Source organism: Heterocephalus glaber, unplaced genomic scaffold (genome assembly GCF_053883595.1).
Source record: "Heterocephalus glaber isolate CG9 unplaced genomic scaffold, H.glaber_assembly_v1.0 deba00001498, whole genome shotgun sequence".
NCBI lineage: Eukaryota > Metazoa > Chordata > Mammalia > Rodentia > Bathyergidae > Heterocephalus > Heterocephalus glaber.
Window position 1 is genome coordinate 178,545 of NW_028258321.1, and position 17,798 is coordinate 196,342.

The 17,798-nt window shown below is 44.9% G+C and overlaps 2 long non-coding RNA genes across 2 annotated transcripts in view; one reads left to right on the forward strand and one right to left on the reverse strand.

Annotated features, from left to right (window-relative positions):
* The first annotated feature begins 10 nt into the window (after positions 1-10).
* Positions 11-17,798, forward strand: part of LOC147825476 (uncharacterized) — a 175,652-nt gene continuing 157,864 nt past the window's right edge. Inside the window, exon 1 of the long non-coding RNA XR_015440641.1 lies at positions 11-133. This is a non-coding gene — a long non-coding RNA (uncharacterized LOC147825476). The remainder of the gene's footprint in view (positions 134-17,798) is intronic.
* On the reverse strand, positions 586-6,858 carry LOC147825477 (uncharacterized). Its single transcript, XR_015440639.1, has 2 exons — positions 6,031-6,858; positions 586-2,155 (listed from the first exon to the last, which is right to left on the reverse strand). It is a non-coding gene; the product is annotated as an uncharacterized LOC147825477 (long non-coding RNA).

Consider the following 17,798-nt stretch of genomic DNA (forward strand, 5'->3'; position numbering starts at 1 on the left):
GGGGCCCGGCCGCTTCCGGTGCAGGGCGCGCGGAGGCCAGGACTTGCGGAGCTCCCCCGGCCTGGAGCTGCAGGAGCCCAGGCCAGTCACCTGAGCTCAAACCGCCGTTCTGCCCACAGCAGCAAGAGTAGAGGTGAGGTGACTGTGACTGGAGTCACCAGGTTCTTTTCCAAATCCCAAGCTTGTAACGAAATGTGTGTTGCTGAAGACCAGTGTCAGGATCTCAGAGATGAAAGAAGTAAATCCTAAGAGCTGAAGTTTCCTCTAGGAACTTTCCCTTTCCTTGCTAAACTCTAGCGGGCTCAGCTAGACCCAGAAGCTGCTGTTTGTAGGGTAATTAGGATGGCAAGCTCCATCCCCTGTCCCTTCTTCCCTGAGAGGCAGCAGACACTCACTGGGCAGTCAGTGTCCCTAGAGGCGCCTCCCCTGCCTCCAGACGCAAATTATGGGGACAGAACTCTGCATCATCCCCTCAAGGCAGCGGGGCCTGGGGTCAGAACTGCTGCTCCCCAGCTGGTGCCATTGTCCTCTGGAATGGTCATGTTGTGTCCAGATTGTGAAGTCCCAGAGACCACCAGGAGACCGTTTTCGATGTAAGCACACAAGGGTCGTTTATTCAAGCTTAAGCAGGGACTCTCAATTGTCACCGACGCAGCGGATCGAGATTGAGAGCCCCGAGCCTCAAAACTAGCAGGGTTTTTATTGAGTATACAACAAGCTTTGGTTGTTAGTAGCCAGGTGATTGGTTAATACTAAATACATATGAAGTGTAGGGTTTTGATTGGTTAGGCTTAGGGGGGGTTAAGGGGGTTACGTATAGATTTTTGTGAGGGAGAAAAGGGGCAAAGATTAACGGCCGGTTGTTACATACTGATCGTTAGCAGACCCACTAATGGCCGCATCTATCTTGTGTGGACAGTCAGCTCATTAACTGCTTATCCTACAGATAGTGTGCCTGGAACGCTCTCTCCCCGGGTACACAGGTGGTTGGGTAATAAACTCAGGAATTTCAAGTGGTGAATTCCTAGTTTAAGCACAAATTTGAGAGAACAAAGGAGACGGCTCCAAAATGGAGTCATTTTGGTCCCACATTCCCCCCTTCTCATGATGCTATAGAGGGCCAATCATGGGCCTCTGGGGGTTAATTTTATCAAGTCGGTAGGAATTGGCTGGTATTGGGACCTGAGCACCATTAACTGAACAGCGTTAATTTGTTTTTTGATGAACGAAACTAGTCTATTGAGTATACAAGGTCTAAAGGTCAACAGTAGTAACACGATAAGCAAGGGGCCTAGCAGGGTAGAGATTAGGGTAGTTAGCCAAGGGGAAGAATTAAACCAAGATTCGAACCAGTTTTGAGATAGTTCTCTTTCTCGCTTATGTTTGGCGATGTCCTCTCTAACTTTAGCCATGGACTCTTTGACCACTCCTGAATGATCTACATAGAAGCAACATTTTTCACCTAAGGCAACGCAGAGTCCTCCCTGTAGAAGGGGGTGTCTCGTAATATTGCCCTGCGAATTACATGGTTGTAACCCAGTGTTTGTGAATTGACCGGGGGGAGGGTACACCCCTTTTTTGTTTCCCCACATTCAGGCCTTCCCCGTGACTCTAGGCTCCAGTGTCCGATATCCCAGCTGCCAGTGGCTAGCCGACAGAGATCAAACTCTAGAGCAGGCCACCAGGTTAATGGTGGGCTCACTTTGGACGAGCTGTTAATAATGTCACCTGTGGCGGTATTGATGATCATCCAGGTCAAATTTAGGGGAGCATGTGGGTTCTGTCCTCTTAAAATCGGTGTCAAAAGTACAGTTACCACAATCATGACCGTCGACGATGTAGCTTGAGTTTGAGGGGATTGTCTTGGTCTTTGGACACCTGCCATGATGGAACGAAGTCCTCTAGGACAGCGTGAGGATCTGCAAGGCGAACGTGGGTGTAGTGCACCCACAAGGCAATCCCGTCGACCTTGAGAGTGGTGGGCGTGGTCAGGACTGTGACGTAGGGTCCTTTTCAACGGGGCTCAAGGTCCTTTTGTTGGTGTCTCCGGACGAAGACCCAGTCTCCTGGTCGATAGCGATGGGGCTTGGGAGGCAGTCCAGTTTGATATAAGGCTTTTAATTTAGGCCAGATATCCTCGTGCACACTTTGGAGGCTTTTTAAAGAAAGTAACAACTTTTGGTCATCAAATTTAACAAGCACATTTGATTGAAGGTTGGGAATAATGGGAGGGGGAATTTCAAACATGATTTCAAAGGGAGTTAATCCCATCTTATAGGGTGAATTGTGTACCCTATAGAGGGCGAAGGGAAGGAGAGTCACCCAGTCACCGCCAGTCTCTAAGGTTAATTTAGTTAAGGTCTCTTTTAATGTTCTATTCATCCTCTCTACCTGTCCTGAACTTTGGGGTCTGTATGCACAATGTAATTTCCAATCCGTCCCCAATATCTGTGCTAGGGTTTGACTCACTTTGGAAATAAAGGCGGGTCCATTATCTGATCTTAGCATTACTGGAAAACCATACCTTGGCAGGATGTCTTTTAGCAGTTTTTTAGTCACACTTCGCGCTGTTTCATGTTTGGTAGGAAACGCTTCTGTCTATCTTGAAAAAGTGTCTACAAAAACTAACAAGTATTTATAACCATACCTTTTAGGTTTTACCTCGGTGAAGTCCAATTCCCAATAGGCTCCAGGTCGGCTTTTCCTCAGCCTATTTCCTGGGTTGGCCCTATTGTGGGTGGCATTTGTCAATTGACAGGCTTTGCAGGTAGCAACAATATGTTTAATTTTAGAATTAGCATCACGGATCTTAATTTCAGCATGTCTCAGGAGATCTTGCATTTTTCGAGTGCCCATGTGGGTGGTCCGGTGCACCTTGGAGAGAACTTGTTTTCCCAGCGCTTTAGGCAAGATGACTTTACAATCAGAAGATTTCTACCACCCGTTGAGGCACTGAGGCATAGGTAATTGTTTTATCCAATTTAAATCTTTTTCAGTGTACTGGGGTTTTTTTGGTAGGGCTGCACTTCCCGGATCGGGCAGCTGAGTGGCCAGTGTCAGATTAATCTTTAAGGCTATTTCTCGGGCTGTCTGGTCAGCTAAATTATTTCCTCTGGCAATTGGAGTGTCGCCTTTTTGGTGTCCTGGGCAATGGATAATGGCTAATTTTTTAGGTAGCCAGAGGGCTGTTAAGAGGGCAAGGATCTCCTGTTTGTTTTTAATAGTCTTTCCTTTAGCTGTCAGGAGTCCCCTTTCTTTGTAGATGGCCCCATGGACGTGTGCAGTGGCAAAGGCATACCGGCTATCTGTGTATATATTTAACTTTTGGCCCCGTCCTAGAGTCAATGTCTTGGTCAGAGCTATGAGCTCCGCCCGTTGTGCTGAGGTCCCGGTGGGCAATGGTTCTGCCCAAATGACCTCAGTCTCTGTCACCACTGCTGTTCCTGCATACCTGCGGCCATCACGAACAAAACTGTTTCCATCAGTGTACCAGGTATCATCTGTATCTGGCCATGGTTGGTCACTCAGATCTGCTCGAATTCCATGTACCTGGGCTAGGATGTCTGTGCAGTCGTGAAGCGGAGCCTCCAAGTTCGGGTCTGGCAACAGTGTGGCTGGGTTCAAAGCAGCCGGGGCCTGAAAGACAACTTGGGTTGGATTTAGGAGTAAGCTCTGGTAGTGGGTCAGGCGAGCATTACTGAGCCATCGATCCGGAGGCTGTTTTAGGACTCCCTCAATAGCGTGAGGGGTGGTCACACACAGTTCTTGGCCTAATGTCTAACTTGTCAGCATCTTTGACCATTAGAGCCACTGCTGCAATCATTCTTAGACACGGGGGCCATCCTGATGCAACTGGATCAAGTCTTTTTGATAGGTACGCCACTGGGCGGCGCCATGGCCCTAGATGTTGGACCAGGACGCCCTTAGCGACTCCTTTGTTTTCATCAATGTAAAGGTGGAATGGCTTAGTAATATCGGGCAAGCCCAAGGCTGGTGCCGTCAGCAAGGCTGTTTTAATTTGATCGAAAGATTTTTGTAGCTTTTCTGTCCATTGAAAAGCCTGATTGTCTTTGGTTGCCTCGTAAAGGGGCCTTGCGAGCTCTGCGAACCCCGGTATCCATAGGCGGCAGAAGCCCGCCGATCCCAAGAACTCTCTGACTTTTCGAGGAGAATCTGGTGTGGGTATCTTAAGAACTGTCTCTTTTCTAGCATCCGACAGCCATCTCTGTCCTTCCCTAAGCATGTACCCCAAGTAGCTTACCTCGGGTTTGCAGATCTGGGCCTTTTTGGCGGACGCCCGGTACCCCAGTTCTCCTATGACTATCAAGAGTCTCTTGATTTCACTTAGGCAGTCTTTCCGCGTTTCAGCTGCTATGAGGAGGTCATCTACATATTGTAACAGAGTTAGTTGGGGGTTCTGGAGGCGAAACTCACCCAGGTCTTCATGTAGGGCCTCGTCGAAGACGGTGGGAGAGTTTTTGAATCCTTGGGGTAATCGGGTCCATGTCAGCTGTCCGTTGAGGCCTTGTTCTGGGTCACTCCATTCAAATGTAAAGATGTGTTGGCTTTTGGGTGCTAGCGGAAGGCTAAAAAAAGCATCTTTGAGATCCAAGACTGTGTACCATCGGTGGCTCGGGGTAAGTGAACTCAAAAGGGTGTATGGATTAGGCACTGTGGGGTGGATGTCCATAACCCTCTTGTTCACTTCCCGGAGATCCTGCACTGGCCGATAGTCATTAGAATGAGGTTTTCGAACTGGCAACAAGGGGGTGTTCTAGGCTGATTGACAAGGCCTAAGGATCCCCTGAGCAAGCAACCTCCTGATGTGTGGAGTTATTTTCTTCTGGGCCTCTAGGGACATAGGATATTGGCGAACTTGTACAGGATCTGCCCCAGGTTTTATTTCCACGAACACTGGTGCTCTGTGTGCAGCTAACCCCATGCCTCCAGTCTCTGCCCATGCTTGTGGGAACATGGTGAGCCATTGTTCCATGTCAGGATCAGGAGGGGCCCTTTTTTGATGTAGCAGATATTTATCTTCTAGGTTTATGGTTAGTACCTGAATGGGCCTTCCTTCCTGATTAAGGACTTTTGTGCCCCCGGGTTGGAAATGAATTTGAGCCCCTAATTTAGTCAGTAAGTCTCTTTCCAATAAGGGGTAGGGGCAGTCTGGTATAATCATAAATGAGTGGGTTACTTGGCCCACTCTCAAGTCTACTGTTTTTTGGGTTGTCCATGAATACTTTTTCATGCCTGTAGCTCCTTGAACCCAGGAGGTCTTATCAGAAACATGGCCACATGGTTTAAGTAGGACCAAATGTTGAGCCCCTGTATCCACTAGGAACTCGATAGGTCTCCCCTCCACTTTTAGGGTTACCCTGGGCTCGGGGAGGGGTGCCGAACCCCGTCCCCCCTAATCATTTAATTCATCCATAGCCAGGATAGGGGCCTTGGGGCGTCCTTCCTGTTGTTTCTTTTTGGGACAGTCTCTGGCCCAGTGTCCATACTCTTTGCAATGAGCACATTGATTTTTCCCCAACTGGGGGCGCTCTCTGCGTCTCTCTTTGTTTTTTCCTTCCACCACAATCTTTCTTAGTCTACGTTCACGTTCCTTCTGTTCTCCCGCAGTGGCAGCCAGAAAGATCCGAGCTAAGTTTCGGGTCTGGCGGTCATCAGCTTTTTTTCGTTTCTCCTCTGTGGTTTCTCTATTGTTATACACTTTCTCTGCCACTGCCACTAAGTCCTGAATACTCTTTTCTCCTAACCTATCTACTTTCTGTAACTTTTTCTTAATGTCTGGCACTGCCTGGTTGACAAAATGTATTATTACAGCTGCCTTTGTCTCAATTGCTTCTGGGTCCATAGGAGTGTACCTACGAAAAGCTTCCTGAATTCTTTCTAGGAAAGCAGCAGGGCTTTTATCTAACTTTTGTTGTATATCCCCTACCTTAGCCAAATTTGTAGGCTTCCTCGCTGCTGCTTTCAGACCTTTTAATAGAGCCTGGCGATAGACCCAAAGCCTCTCCTTACCTTCTGCCGTGTTGAAGTCCCAGTTGGGTTGGGACAGAGGAAAAGAAGTGTTGATAGTGTCAGCATTGGTGGTGGGTTGACCATTGTCACCAGGAACCAATTTCCTGGCCTCATTCTGGATCCTCTCTCGTTCCTCAGTGGTGAACAGGACCTGCAGAAGCTATTGACAGTCATCCCAAGTGGGCTGATGGGTAAACAAAACAGTTTCTAACAGGTTAATCAAATCTCTAGGGTTATCAGAAAAATTGGCGTGTTGTCGGCGCCAATTATAAAGATCACTGGTAGCAAAGGGCCAGTAATGATGAGGCTGGTTTCTATGTTCATCAGGGGGCCCTATTGCTCGCAGCGGGCAGACAGTTGAGTCTGCCGGTCCTGCCGGCGAGGCGGCGCGCCGGTGACGAGTATTTTGGGCGGGACCATCATGGTTGTCGGCGGCGCCCGGGGCGGGCTCCCTAGTCCCGGCTGGGACTGGGTCACCTCCTCCAGCCTGCTGTGGCGGAAGAAAGGGGAGGGAATAGGGGGGAGGAAATATAAGATCTTCTTCGGTCCCTCCCTGGAGGACAGGGTAAAGTGGCGCGGTTGGCTTGGTTTCGGTTTGTTTTTCATCCGCGCGCTTTTTAGGAGCCTTTTCATTGGCCGTCAGGATTAACTCCGGTTGCTGCTGCTGTGAAGGCAAAAAAGGCTTAACCCATGGGGGTGGGTTAGAGATCAGAAATTCCCAAATGGCAATGTAGGGTACCTGGTCGGGATGAAGGATGGCTTTACGAACTCTGCGTATAATTTGCAAATCAAAAGTTTCCTCGGGGGGCCATCCTGACCCAAGGGTGGGCCACTCTGAGCTACAGAGGGTGATGAACTTAGCCTTTTTAATTTTTAAACTTAGGTTACGAGCGCTCTCCCTAACTTCCTTGAAATGATCTTTCAGGAGGGAAAGAGGGGTAGTCACAGTCTGTCCCATCGTCTCAGTCCAAGTCAGTACAACACACAGACAAACACAACAGAAAGAAACACGAGAGACAAAACCGTCCTCCGCCTGATCGGAGGCAATGCAAATGGGACGACGGCCTCGTGCCGTGCCGCGGGAGCGACCCGCACCGTCCCTCCAGGAGTCTCACTGACTCGTACTCTTGGGGCACTCCGTCCCCACCAGCGGAATCCGGAACGTCTTCCAGGATCCCGGGTCGGCGGCCCTTGCAGCGCGTCCGCCTAGACCGTCTGCCGACCTTCCCAGAAAATAGGCCCAGACTTTACAAACACAAAAAACACTCACCAGCCGGCATTGACCCTCCGGTACGGGAGTCCTGAAGGTCTTGGGATCCCGGACGAGCCCCCAAATGTTGTGTCCAGATTGTGAAGTCCCAGAGACCACCAGGAGACCGTTTCCGATGTAAGCACACAAGGGTCGTTTATTCAAGCTTAAGCAGGGACTCTCAATTGTCACCGACGCAGCGGATCGAGATTGAGAGCCCCGAGCCTCAAAACTAGCAGGGTTTTTATTGAGTATACAACAAGCTTTGGTTGTTAGTAGCCAGGTGATTGGTTAATACTAAATACATATGAAGTGTAGGGTTTTGATTGGTTAGGCTTAGGGGGGGTTAAGGGGGTTACGTATAGATTTTTGTGAGGGAGAAAAGGGGCAAAGATTAACGGCCGGTTGTTACATACTGATCGTTAGCAGACCCACTAATGGCCGCATCTATCTTGTGTGGACAGTCAGCTCATTAACTGCTTATCCTACAGATAGTGTGCCTGGAACGCTCTCTCCCCGGGTACACAGGTGGTTGGGTAATAAACTCAGGAATTTCAAGTGGTAAATTCCTAGTTTAAGCACAAATTTGAGAGAACAAAGGAGACGGCTCCAAAATGGAGTCATTTTGGTCCCACAGTCAGGTACAGGAGGTCAGATGCCCCAGTGAGGCAACCTGCCTCTGCTTCTTCCCCTGGCCGAGTTCCTCTAGGACGAGAAGAGCAAGAGTCCAGACTCAGCTCCTCGCCCTTTGCAGAGGGAGGTCAGGGACGCTAGATTACAGAGCATGAGACTGGGGAGACCGGGTGTCAGTGGGCTCCCGTAGACCAAGAGCAGGCAGGAAGATTAGCTTTTTCAGAGAGAGGCTTTAAATTTTTGAGAAAATTCTGCATCTTTTAAATCCAAGAGATCTATTAATGTAAGCTGATCTAGGATATGTCAATTTCCGGGAAAGAAAATCATCTTGCATACCATATAGCTGAGGACCATTTAAACAGTGCTCAGCAGGTAATTAAAGAACATTGGCATCTAAGAAGGATGCCTTTTGTAGTGTTTCCATTGTCATGCAATTGCCAGAAGTATTCCCAGAGAGATGTCATTTTTAGTCATGTTTATTGTCAGTTTATAACAAAAACTGCGAACATTTAAAAACTAATGCTTTGTTTTCCTGGATCCCCTTGATGCCCATGTAGAGATGCATTAGTACAAACCATGACAATAGCGGTTCTAACACCATCAGTTTTTGCCAGGTTTTGAACTTCATGTATATATGTACTAGTTTGGATCTGGCTTCTTTTGCTTAAAATTACATTATGAGATTTGTCTGTGGCTGTCCTTTTAATAAACAGATACATGTACATGTGGAAAAAAGTTACACCATCCTATGAATATCTTAGTTTAGTTTAATCTAACTGATGAAGTGTAACAGAAATAAAATGTCAATGATACCTTGTCAGACTCCTATTGTGCACCCAGGCTCGGTGCTGGGTATTGAAGAAACAGGTGACAGAGTGAGAAAGGCTGTTCCCCCAGGTTCTCAGCCTAATATGAATATTTTATTAACTGTAAACATTGTGATAAATGCTGCAGAATGTGTTTGAATGCCAAGAACAGAGTAGGTTGGGGCTCGCATTCTACAAGGCATTGTCACTGAGGAGGTAAATATGTGCTAGTTCTTGAAGGATGAGTAATAGCTCTCCATGTTGAAATTTGAGATGGAAACATGGAGGTTGTTACAGGAATCTGTGTTCAGGTTTTCTCTATTAGAGATGCGATCTTTGAATTGGGGGCATATCTCTGTGCTAGGGGGATTTTCTGTACCACCCTCCATCCCAGAACTCTAGGGAGGTCAAAGAAGAGTCGATCATGAGGCTCATCTCCTGCAACATTGCAGTGCAAAGGTTACTGTCACCACCAGTCATAAACAGGTCCATCAGCTCCGATGAAACATGGCCCAGATGCCAGGAACTTCTTGAGCCTGGCACCCAGAATGGAAGACATAGCTCTACCTTGATGTGCTTCCCACAGCTGCTGTGAGAGCCTGGTGTTTTGTGTGAGAAGCTGAGGGTGAGTGTGAGGAAGCGCTAGGAAGGGAGTTGAGTTTAGAGCATAGCATCTCTGATACAGTTAACTTGCAGATGTCTAGCTGAGGGAGAACGGTGAAGCCAGTACAACTAAGCAGAAAACAGGGTGGTTTGGAGGACATTATGAACTTCCAGAGGGGTTGAACCTGACTTTAATTCAAATTTTGGAGCTATTGAGCAAGTTAGTACTGCTGATCAAGTCAATTAATTCCTCTAAGCTTCTAAAATGGGGCCTTGTAGTTATTAATTCAGCAATGCTTGAAAATCTATTGATATCTGAAAGGGTCACTGAAGAAGGGGGGCACACACGGACGTTCAAGCAAGCTTTATTGGGGCAGCAGTCTGCAGCCTGCCGGGCTGACTCACAGAATGGAGATCAGCAACTGTATGGGCTGAGCTGGAAGCTTATACAGGGATCTTGCAGGTGGGAGAGCACTGGCCCATTGTGGGGGTGGGGGATTGGGGCTGGGGTGTGCAGCAGCAGGTTTTGGCCAGGGGGGATGGAGTCACTGCTTGCTTTTGGGAAGCCCTTATCTCACTGGAACATCTGACCACGGAATGGGGGGGCGGAGACCTTAACTAGGCAGAGAGTCACTAACAAAGAGAGGTCAGGCCTTAGTTATGCAGAAGTTCCCTGTTCCCTGTGGACGGAGTGGGGCAGGGAGAAAGGAGAGGAGGGGCTTGCTCTGTGGGGGCTCTGAAATACCTAACAATATCCTCTTTTAGTCGGTCAACTAACAGATAGGCCCTAGGTCTACATTCGGTGTTAAGGGGTGCAGGAGCTGTGTTATGAAGGAGAGGGGCTCTGCTTTCCTGGAGAGTCTTTTGTAGGGCAAGAAAACCAGGTAGAGATGAGCTTGGGACTCCTTGGTCGTAAGGCCTATTCATAGAGGTATGATGGCAAAGAAAGGTGTTGAAAAGATGAAATGAGGTGATGCTGGACTAACAAGAAATTAGAAACAGGTCAAGGAATGTCCCGTACAGTCAATGTTCTATAAGTGTAAAATCCCCAATGACTGTTTTGAAGTTGATTTACATTCCCACTTTAGCTGTTTTAATGCACGGATGCAGACTGTAGCCCTAGAAAATGCACACGCTAAGGGTCTGAGGGTCTTCCTAGCTTGTGGTGAAAAGTGAGGTCTTGTCCTGGTACTCCAGAGCACTGCCCATCAGCCAAGGGGTTGCGGTTTGTCTGGAGATGACATTTCCTATCTTGGCACTTTGCGCAAAGCGACTAAGTGAAGAAGCTGCCCTGTGTCAGGGCAAATACAAGAAGTTATCTCTGTTGAATTTGTCTAGCAAAGATGTCCCAGTGATGGAAAAGTATCAGTTTTCAGTGAGGGTAAGACAGCAGCTCGTACATTCGATCGGCTTTTAGTCAGATTTTATATTGATCCTGTGCTTAAAGCTTAACAGAAATTGGAGTTTGAAATCGCCAGAGGAGCCGCTAGTTGGCTTGCTCTAGACAGTAATGTGGTCTTGCAAGGTCGCCCTGTCTTGGTCAGTGACTGTTTCTTCTTTCACCAACATTTTGCTGATTTGTATTTGAAATGGGAAAACAGTGAGCCTGCGGGGCTTTACAAACCAGGCTTTGATCACTGCCCTGTGTTCCCCGGAGGCTCCAGTGGTGAGGAGATTTAAAGATGGTGATCTTTGAGTTACAACCATATGAGTTAGTATCACGGCTCACTTCTGCTGGGGAAGTCCCAGGTGAGCCAGTGAGGAGCATGGATGGAATTTTCAGTTAGAGGAAAAGGCCTGGGCTCATATCCAGCTCTACCACCTGCCACCTGGGGCTTCTTGGACAAGCTCTTTCACTCCAGTGGAGAGAGATGGAAGTGTCAATAGCAGCGCTGTGTAAGAGCTGGGTGTTGATCCAGATGCATTTGTGTGCACAGAGTGAGAAGAGGAAATTCCAGGTGAGGGGAGAGTTTTCAAATGTGATGGGATGGTTCTGGTTGGTCTGGATTCTCTCAGATGAGTAAAGGGGAGAAGTTAGATTTGGCAGTAAGAACTGAATTATGGTTTTTTTCTATATTTGCTTTCCTGACATGTTTTCATCCTTCATGTTCTGTGGGCTTCAACCGTGTAAGCTTGTCCAGGTCACCTGCAGAGTCCTCCTCAGGCTGAGTGAGATGAAGGAGGGAAAAGAAGGAAAGTGTTTGGGAGTTATCGTTTGCAATTAGAAGTCTCTGGAGGAAAGTTGTGTGTGTGTAACAGTCCACAGTCTAACTTAGACTGAGCCATGACACTTAAGACTCCCCAGTCAACCTTGTTGTTCAGATCTCTAGACACAGGTGTCTGGACCTAGGGATGGACTGACACTGGCCAGGATTTCTTACTTGTTGGAAAAAGTTATCAGCTTTGGTGAAGTGTCCTGGCACCTCAGTCGGCACAGAGTTATTTCTGGTGAAGACTGTTTAAGTGTGCCTCCTACAGAACTGAGAGAATTTCCGAGGGGCATGTGTTGAGAAAACCCTCAGACACCTGGAAGTCCTGTAAGGATGACTTCCGAGGCCGTTATCTGCCCATGATTTTGATCTCTTTCCCCATGTCAGCAAGTGAGAGCAGTGTGAGAATGTTTACAACAGAACTGAGTTCTGTCCATTAGCATGCCACCTAGGTTGGGGGCAGTATTACTGAGCCTTCTGACAGTATGTCTGTCCAGCCCTCATTTCACATGCCAGGTTCACTGGGACACTGGCTGGTGAGATCAAAGAGGGAGAAAGCAGAGATGGGAAGGTTGCAAAAGACATAGTTCCCCATCTTCTCTGACCCCACGATCTCTCTGGTTCTTGAAAACCACCAGAATTTGGACAAGAGTCCTGTTTAACATCACTTAGATGAAAGCTGTCATTCAAATAATCATACTGGCTTTTATTACTTTTCATAATCTCTCTGAATCTTACCAAGTAATCGTATTTTTGTTTTGTTATAAATCAAAGTGCCTGTGGCTTTATTTTCAGTTTGGACTCTGTAGGGTTAAATCCTTTATTCTTGACAGTTGGATAGGCTCAAAATTTCTCACTGTCTCCAGCCTGCTTCAAACCTTGCTTGGTGTCAGAGAAAGATAAAAGAAAGAAAGGAAAAAAAATGGTAATTTAATGAGCAGCTGTTACTAGTGAGATATTAGTGGTATAATAGAAGGTGTTTTCTTAGAAAATAAGGAATAAATAAAATCCCAGAATCTTATCCATTTCCCACGGTAATGAAGAATAGAAAAGTGACTTCTCAGCCTTTTCCAACACGCATCTTAGGGGGTATTAGTAGGCGTTATGTAAAACAATATAATTTTATTGTTGTGTGGATAATATTAGGTTACACAGGGCTATCTGCTTCATCAGTTGTCATACCCTTTAGTACTCTAATGGTCTATAAGAGTTCCCAATTCTATATAAAAACATAAACCTCTCCATTCATCCACCCACCCCTCAACCCCAAACATGTAAGGTTAGTTTTCCGTGGAACTCATTTGGATTTGTGATCTATTTTCATGTCTCCAGTCTCAATATGTGATGTGGGAAACCATTGAAGAAGACATCACGAGGGCTACCACTCAGTCTTAAAAATTCACATTTGTATCTGTGTCAAAGACATTTTTTATGTGGCTGGATTAAGGGACAGATTTAAGATTGAATGTTCCTGTTCGGTGGGAAATGATTTTAATCCCCCCTGCCCCCCAGCTGATAGTCTGCATCCCTGGCTGACACACCATGGTTTTTATTCAGGGGTGGAAGTAGAGTAGCAGTAATAAGTTTCTTGTCCTTTGTCAGATGTTTATTTTCGCAGCCTTCCTTTGAGGTAAGAGTGGCCTGTACCCTAGTAATCAATGAAGAAAATGAAGAAATGTGCTGGGAGTGAGGGGTGAAGGGAAGGAGGACAGGAATTTTCTGGAAAAGATTTGGAAAAGCTCCTTGATGGTTTACAGGTGTGGAGGAATTATCCTACACTTGATTTTAAGACTAGACACATTTGCTTAGGTTTTATTGTTTGTATTTCTCATTAGAAGAAATCCTTCCTTTTGCCTTGAGTGTCCTTGGTGTACTTTAGCAGCTATCTGCTGATGGTGAGAGGATAGATCTAAGAATGAGAAGCCAATGCTTAATAGTGGCGTGGAAGGACCAAAGCATTCAGATTTTTGAAGATGTTACTGAGCTGTTGTACTGAATTATCTGTCTTCAAATTCTTTGTTAAATAAACAAATGTCTTTGTGATTTAAGCCCTTCTTAATAAGCTTTATAAAACTTAACTTGCTGTTGAAAACTAACTGATGAGTATTTTTATTCCCGATGTGTCCTTCCTTCTTCTTTTCTAATGTCTGCTCCTGAGACTATAGCTCAAGGGAAACAAGGATCTAATTTAGCATGTTTTGAACAGTGTCTGCAGATGCTGATAATGTTTTATTGATTGTGAAACTAACATCTTGGCCCGTTTTGAATTACCTTTTTCTTCTATTGACTTTGTCAAGCAGGACAGGGTATCATCCTACAACTGTATCCCCATGTTCCTCAGGCACCCCTGAGGTAGGCTTGCATTTATTAAAAAATAAGCCATATACTATTCATACACAGTTAATAAATTAGGACTGTTAGTCACTGTACAAAGGTAATTACCATTGGGTTAAACTGTGAGCTTCCTGGGAGCATCTCATATAGGATTTTAATAACCTTTGAGGAAGTCATCATTCGAGGTGCTCAAGGGCTGTCCTAATTTCTCTGCAGTGCTAAGCCGCAGCTGGGCAGCTCATCTGGCAGGAGGCTCCCAGAGCTGCCCTCCAGGTCCCCTGGGGGCTGAGGGAATCTTTCAGGAATGAAGGGTCCCACACACTGACAGGCAATTAAGGATTCTGAGAGTGCAGAACTGGAATGTGCTGTGGGGACAGGGCTTGCTATTTTAAATGCTTTCAATTTATAGACTATGAATCCCAGCAGCTAGTTCTCTCCTTTCTGCCTTCTAATAATTTAACCTGTGCTCAGACTCACAAACCTCAACCTGCCCTACTGTAGCTCCTTCTGGTTTTGCATTTTTCTCAGGATACTGTGGTCTAGGAATTTAAGAATTATGGAAAATCGAAAATGGGAAAGTACGAACTGTCCACAGGTGAATTTTATGCCCTTACCTATCTTACTTATCTAACCTACATACTTACCTACATGCTTACGTTTTCCACAAAGTACTCCACAGTTCTAAACTACTTTGGTTAACATAATTTCTTGCCATGTTTACCCACCTGTCTTTTCAAAACACAAAGAAAATCTATCACTAAAATGAAATTTGTTCTTCATTTTGTGGCTTCGCTTGATGTTTGACCTTGAGTTGAACAGTTTTAATTCATACTCATGTATTATTTTTATTTTTTATTGTTATGGTGCTATTTATGAAGCAGCCTTTACTGTTATACTTATGAAAAAGATAGCAAATATGATTTTGTCAGATTCTTTAATAGATGATGATGGTGATGATGATGTTGAAATGGATTATGAAGAGCCTAAGAAATTATCTGAGATAATGAGAGATTTTAACAGCTTCATATAGCATGATTCATCAACAGGAAAATGGAAAGTGAACTTTCAGGGATGAGTAGGAGGATCAGAGCAGGGAGAAGGAAACAAAGAGGGGACAACAGGAATGAAAAAAAATATATATATCAATATACCAAACAAATTTCATTATTTATATTGCTAATATGCACTGATAAAACAGAGTAGTTCATCGTCTATCTTTAATATAAGCTCTTTTATATCAATTTCTGATATTTCCTTCTATCAGTGAGTCTTTTTTTCTTACAATTTTTTTTTTGCAGTGCTGGGGATTGAACCCATAGACTCCTGTATGCTCGCCAGGCCCTCTAGAGAGAGGAACTATATCCCTAAAACAATATAAGATAGTTCCTGACAGTGGACATTGGATTTTCTTCCAACAAAAGAAAGAAAGTCCGAGGACTCTGTACTGGATTAGCGTTTTCCAAAGTTCATGTCCATTTGGAACCTACAAATAGGGTCCTTGTAATGTATTCAAATGAAGATGTACCGGATGGTGTGGCTGCAAATGAAGGAAAGATGGCCAGAAATCATCAGGAGCCAGGAAGAGGCAAGGATGGACTCTCCTTCACATCTTCAGACAGACCACAAAGAGTTCTGGCCTTCAGAAGTGGGAATTTTCTTTCTTTTTTTTTTTAGCAGCACAGTTTGTAGTAATTTGTTATAGTATTCCTAGGGTATTTGCATTTTAATAGGACATTTAATTCAGAAATACAGAACATGAGGAAAGGGGGAAGGTTATCTAAAACCTCTGTGAATTAAGTTTCTTTCAGTTCTGCCTTAATATAAATACTTTTCACTTGTTTTATTCTTAGTGTATAGTTTTTGTTTGCTTGTTTCTTGCAGAAATTTATTATTATTTTGGGCAGTCAGCATTTCAGTCTCTTTTGATAAAAAGTCTTTGGAAGATTTTCATATATACACACATATATACATACAAATACACACAAATACACACATATATGCACAAATACACACAGATATATACACTCACATGCACTCAAGCGGCTATATTGAGTTCTTTCCTAGCCAACAGAAAAATCTGGAAATTCCAACTAGTAAACCAAACAAGAGAACAAAGTTATTCTGTCTAGTAATCAGAGAAGGGCAAATTAAAACATCAAAAGAGTCTTTTTCATTCAGAAAAATAGTGGAAATATATATAGCATAGGCTAAACTTCTTGGCAAGATTACAAGTTCGAAATCACTGAACCTAGTTCAGCCGACAGGACAGCTATTTGTTAGAGGTTGTGTTTGTGTGTGGGGGATGGATTGCATGAGATATGGCTGTCATAGTCTTTCAGTCTTGAGATTTTATTCTCCTTGGGCAAAGGAAATACAGAAGCATGCTGTGGCTGCAAGTGCTGAATTCAGAGTGGAAGCATTGCCAAGGGAAAAAAAACCCCACTCTCCCTCAATGTTCTCATTTCTTTTCTTATCTATTTTCTTACTTTCACCCTAAAAAACTAAATCTCAGTAGCATTTCTCTAATGGTCACTTTCTGATTAGCACCTTTTAAGCACTGCTAAGTTTTAACCTGACCTTTTCTTTCCTTCATTCATCTCAAGGGTCTTAAAAGCCAACTTTGTGGTTTCTCAAAGCTGATTTTTTACCAGTGGGAGAGGCAGGCTGCTGCTTTCCAGGGGAAGCAGCCAGAAGTGCTTGTGTAGAGACAAAGGTAAGGTGTGGTGTGTCAGAGATAACCGGGTTTCAGGGACAGATGAAAAACTATTGATTCTACTTGATAGCACGGCCAATCTGGCAGTTTTCTTGAACAAGTTTGAATGATTCCTGACTAAAAAACACCTACTGCATAAGCTTTGTGTTCCATCCTATGAAAGAAAAGTTTTGCTTGATATATGTGTTTTTTCTGTTTCCAAACTCTCATGTAGAAATTTGATTTCATCACCTACATGGGCACCGGAAACTACACTGTCACCTTGAGTCAGAGGATAAATAAAAATGGGATAATTTCAAACTCCTCTTACCATGTTTGCATAGAGCTATTAGCCATTTCTCTCATGTTCTTGTGGGGCTGAGGGAACAGAGAAGAGTCCTTAATTCCCACAGACAAAGATATTTTGATCATTCTATTTAAGAAAAACAACTTAGGTGACTAAAGAAACAAAACTATATACCCATTAGTAAGGTCAGCATGCTTGTCTTTGCAATTCCACTCAGCTTTGCGCAATTCTAGGGGAAGTAAAGCTGCCCAAGAATGGGAAGAGTCACAGGTGAGAAGTAAATGATTTGGTCACTCAATTGCAAGAGCTCAGGGTCTGTGTTATGGCTGGGTCTTGATGTCCTCCAAGCCCCATGCGGTCATAGGTGGGGATTTTTCAGAGGTGGCTGGATCTAATGTGTGTGACGCTGGACTCAAGGATGCAATGCTAGGATTAAGGGTGTGAGTGCTATCCACCAGTGGATCACCTGGATAAGATTTAAGGGGACAGAAAAAGGCTTGTCACCTCCTGCTTGCTTTTGCTGCCTTTTGCTTGCCACAAACTGTTTCTCCTCTGCCGTGCCCTTCTGGCACCCACCTTGCCTCGGGTCCAACCAGCTGTGGACTGAAATCTCTACAAACTGTGAGCCAAATAAACCTTTCTTTCTTTAACTTTGGGTGTTGAATATTTTGTCTCACAATGAGAAAAGTAGCTGAGATTGGGTGCGTTCCTTCATGTGTCCGGGGACCGGTTTTCACCTGGATTGACAGTGCTGGATTGGACAGATTTTCAGGATCAATTTCTGCTCTAAAATTTAGTGAGTCTTCCATCTTTCCTGTCTGAATCTTCTCCCATACCTTTTTAAAATCAATCTTTTCTTAATACTGTGCACCCAGGATATATAATGTGTTGTATATTTTCTTTCATGCTTCTCTACGAGCATGAACATTAACAT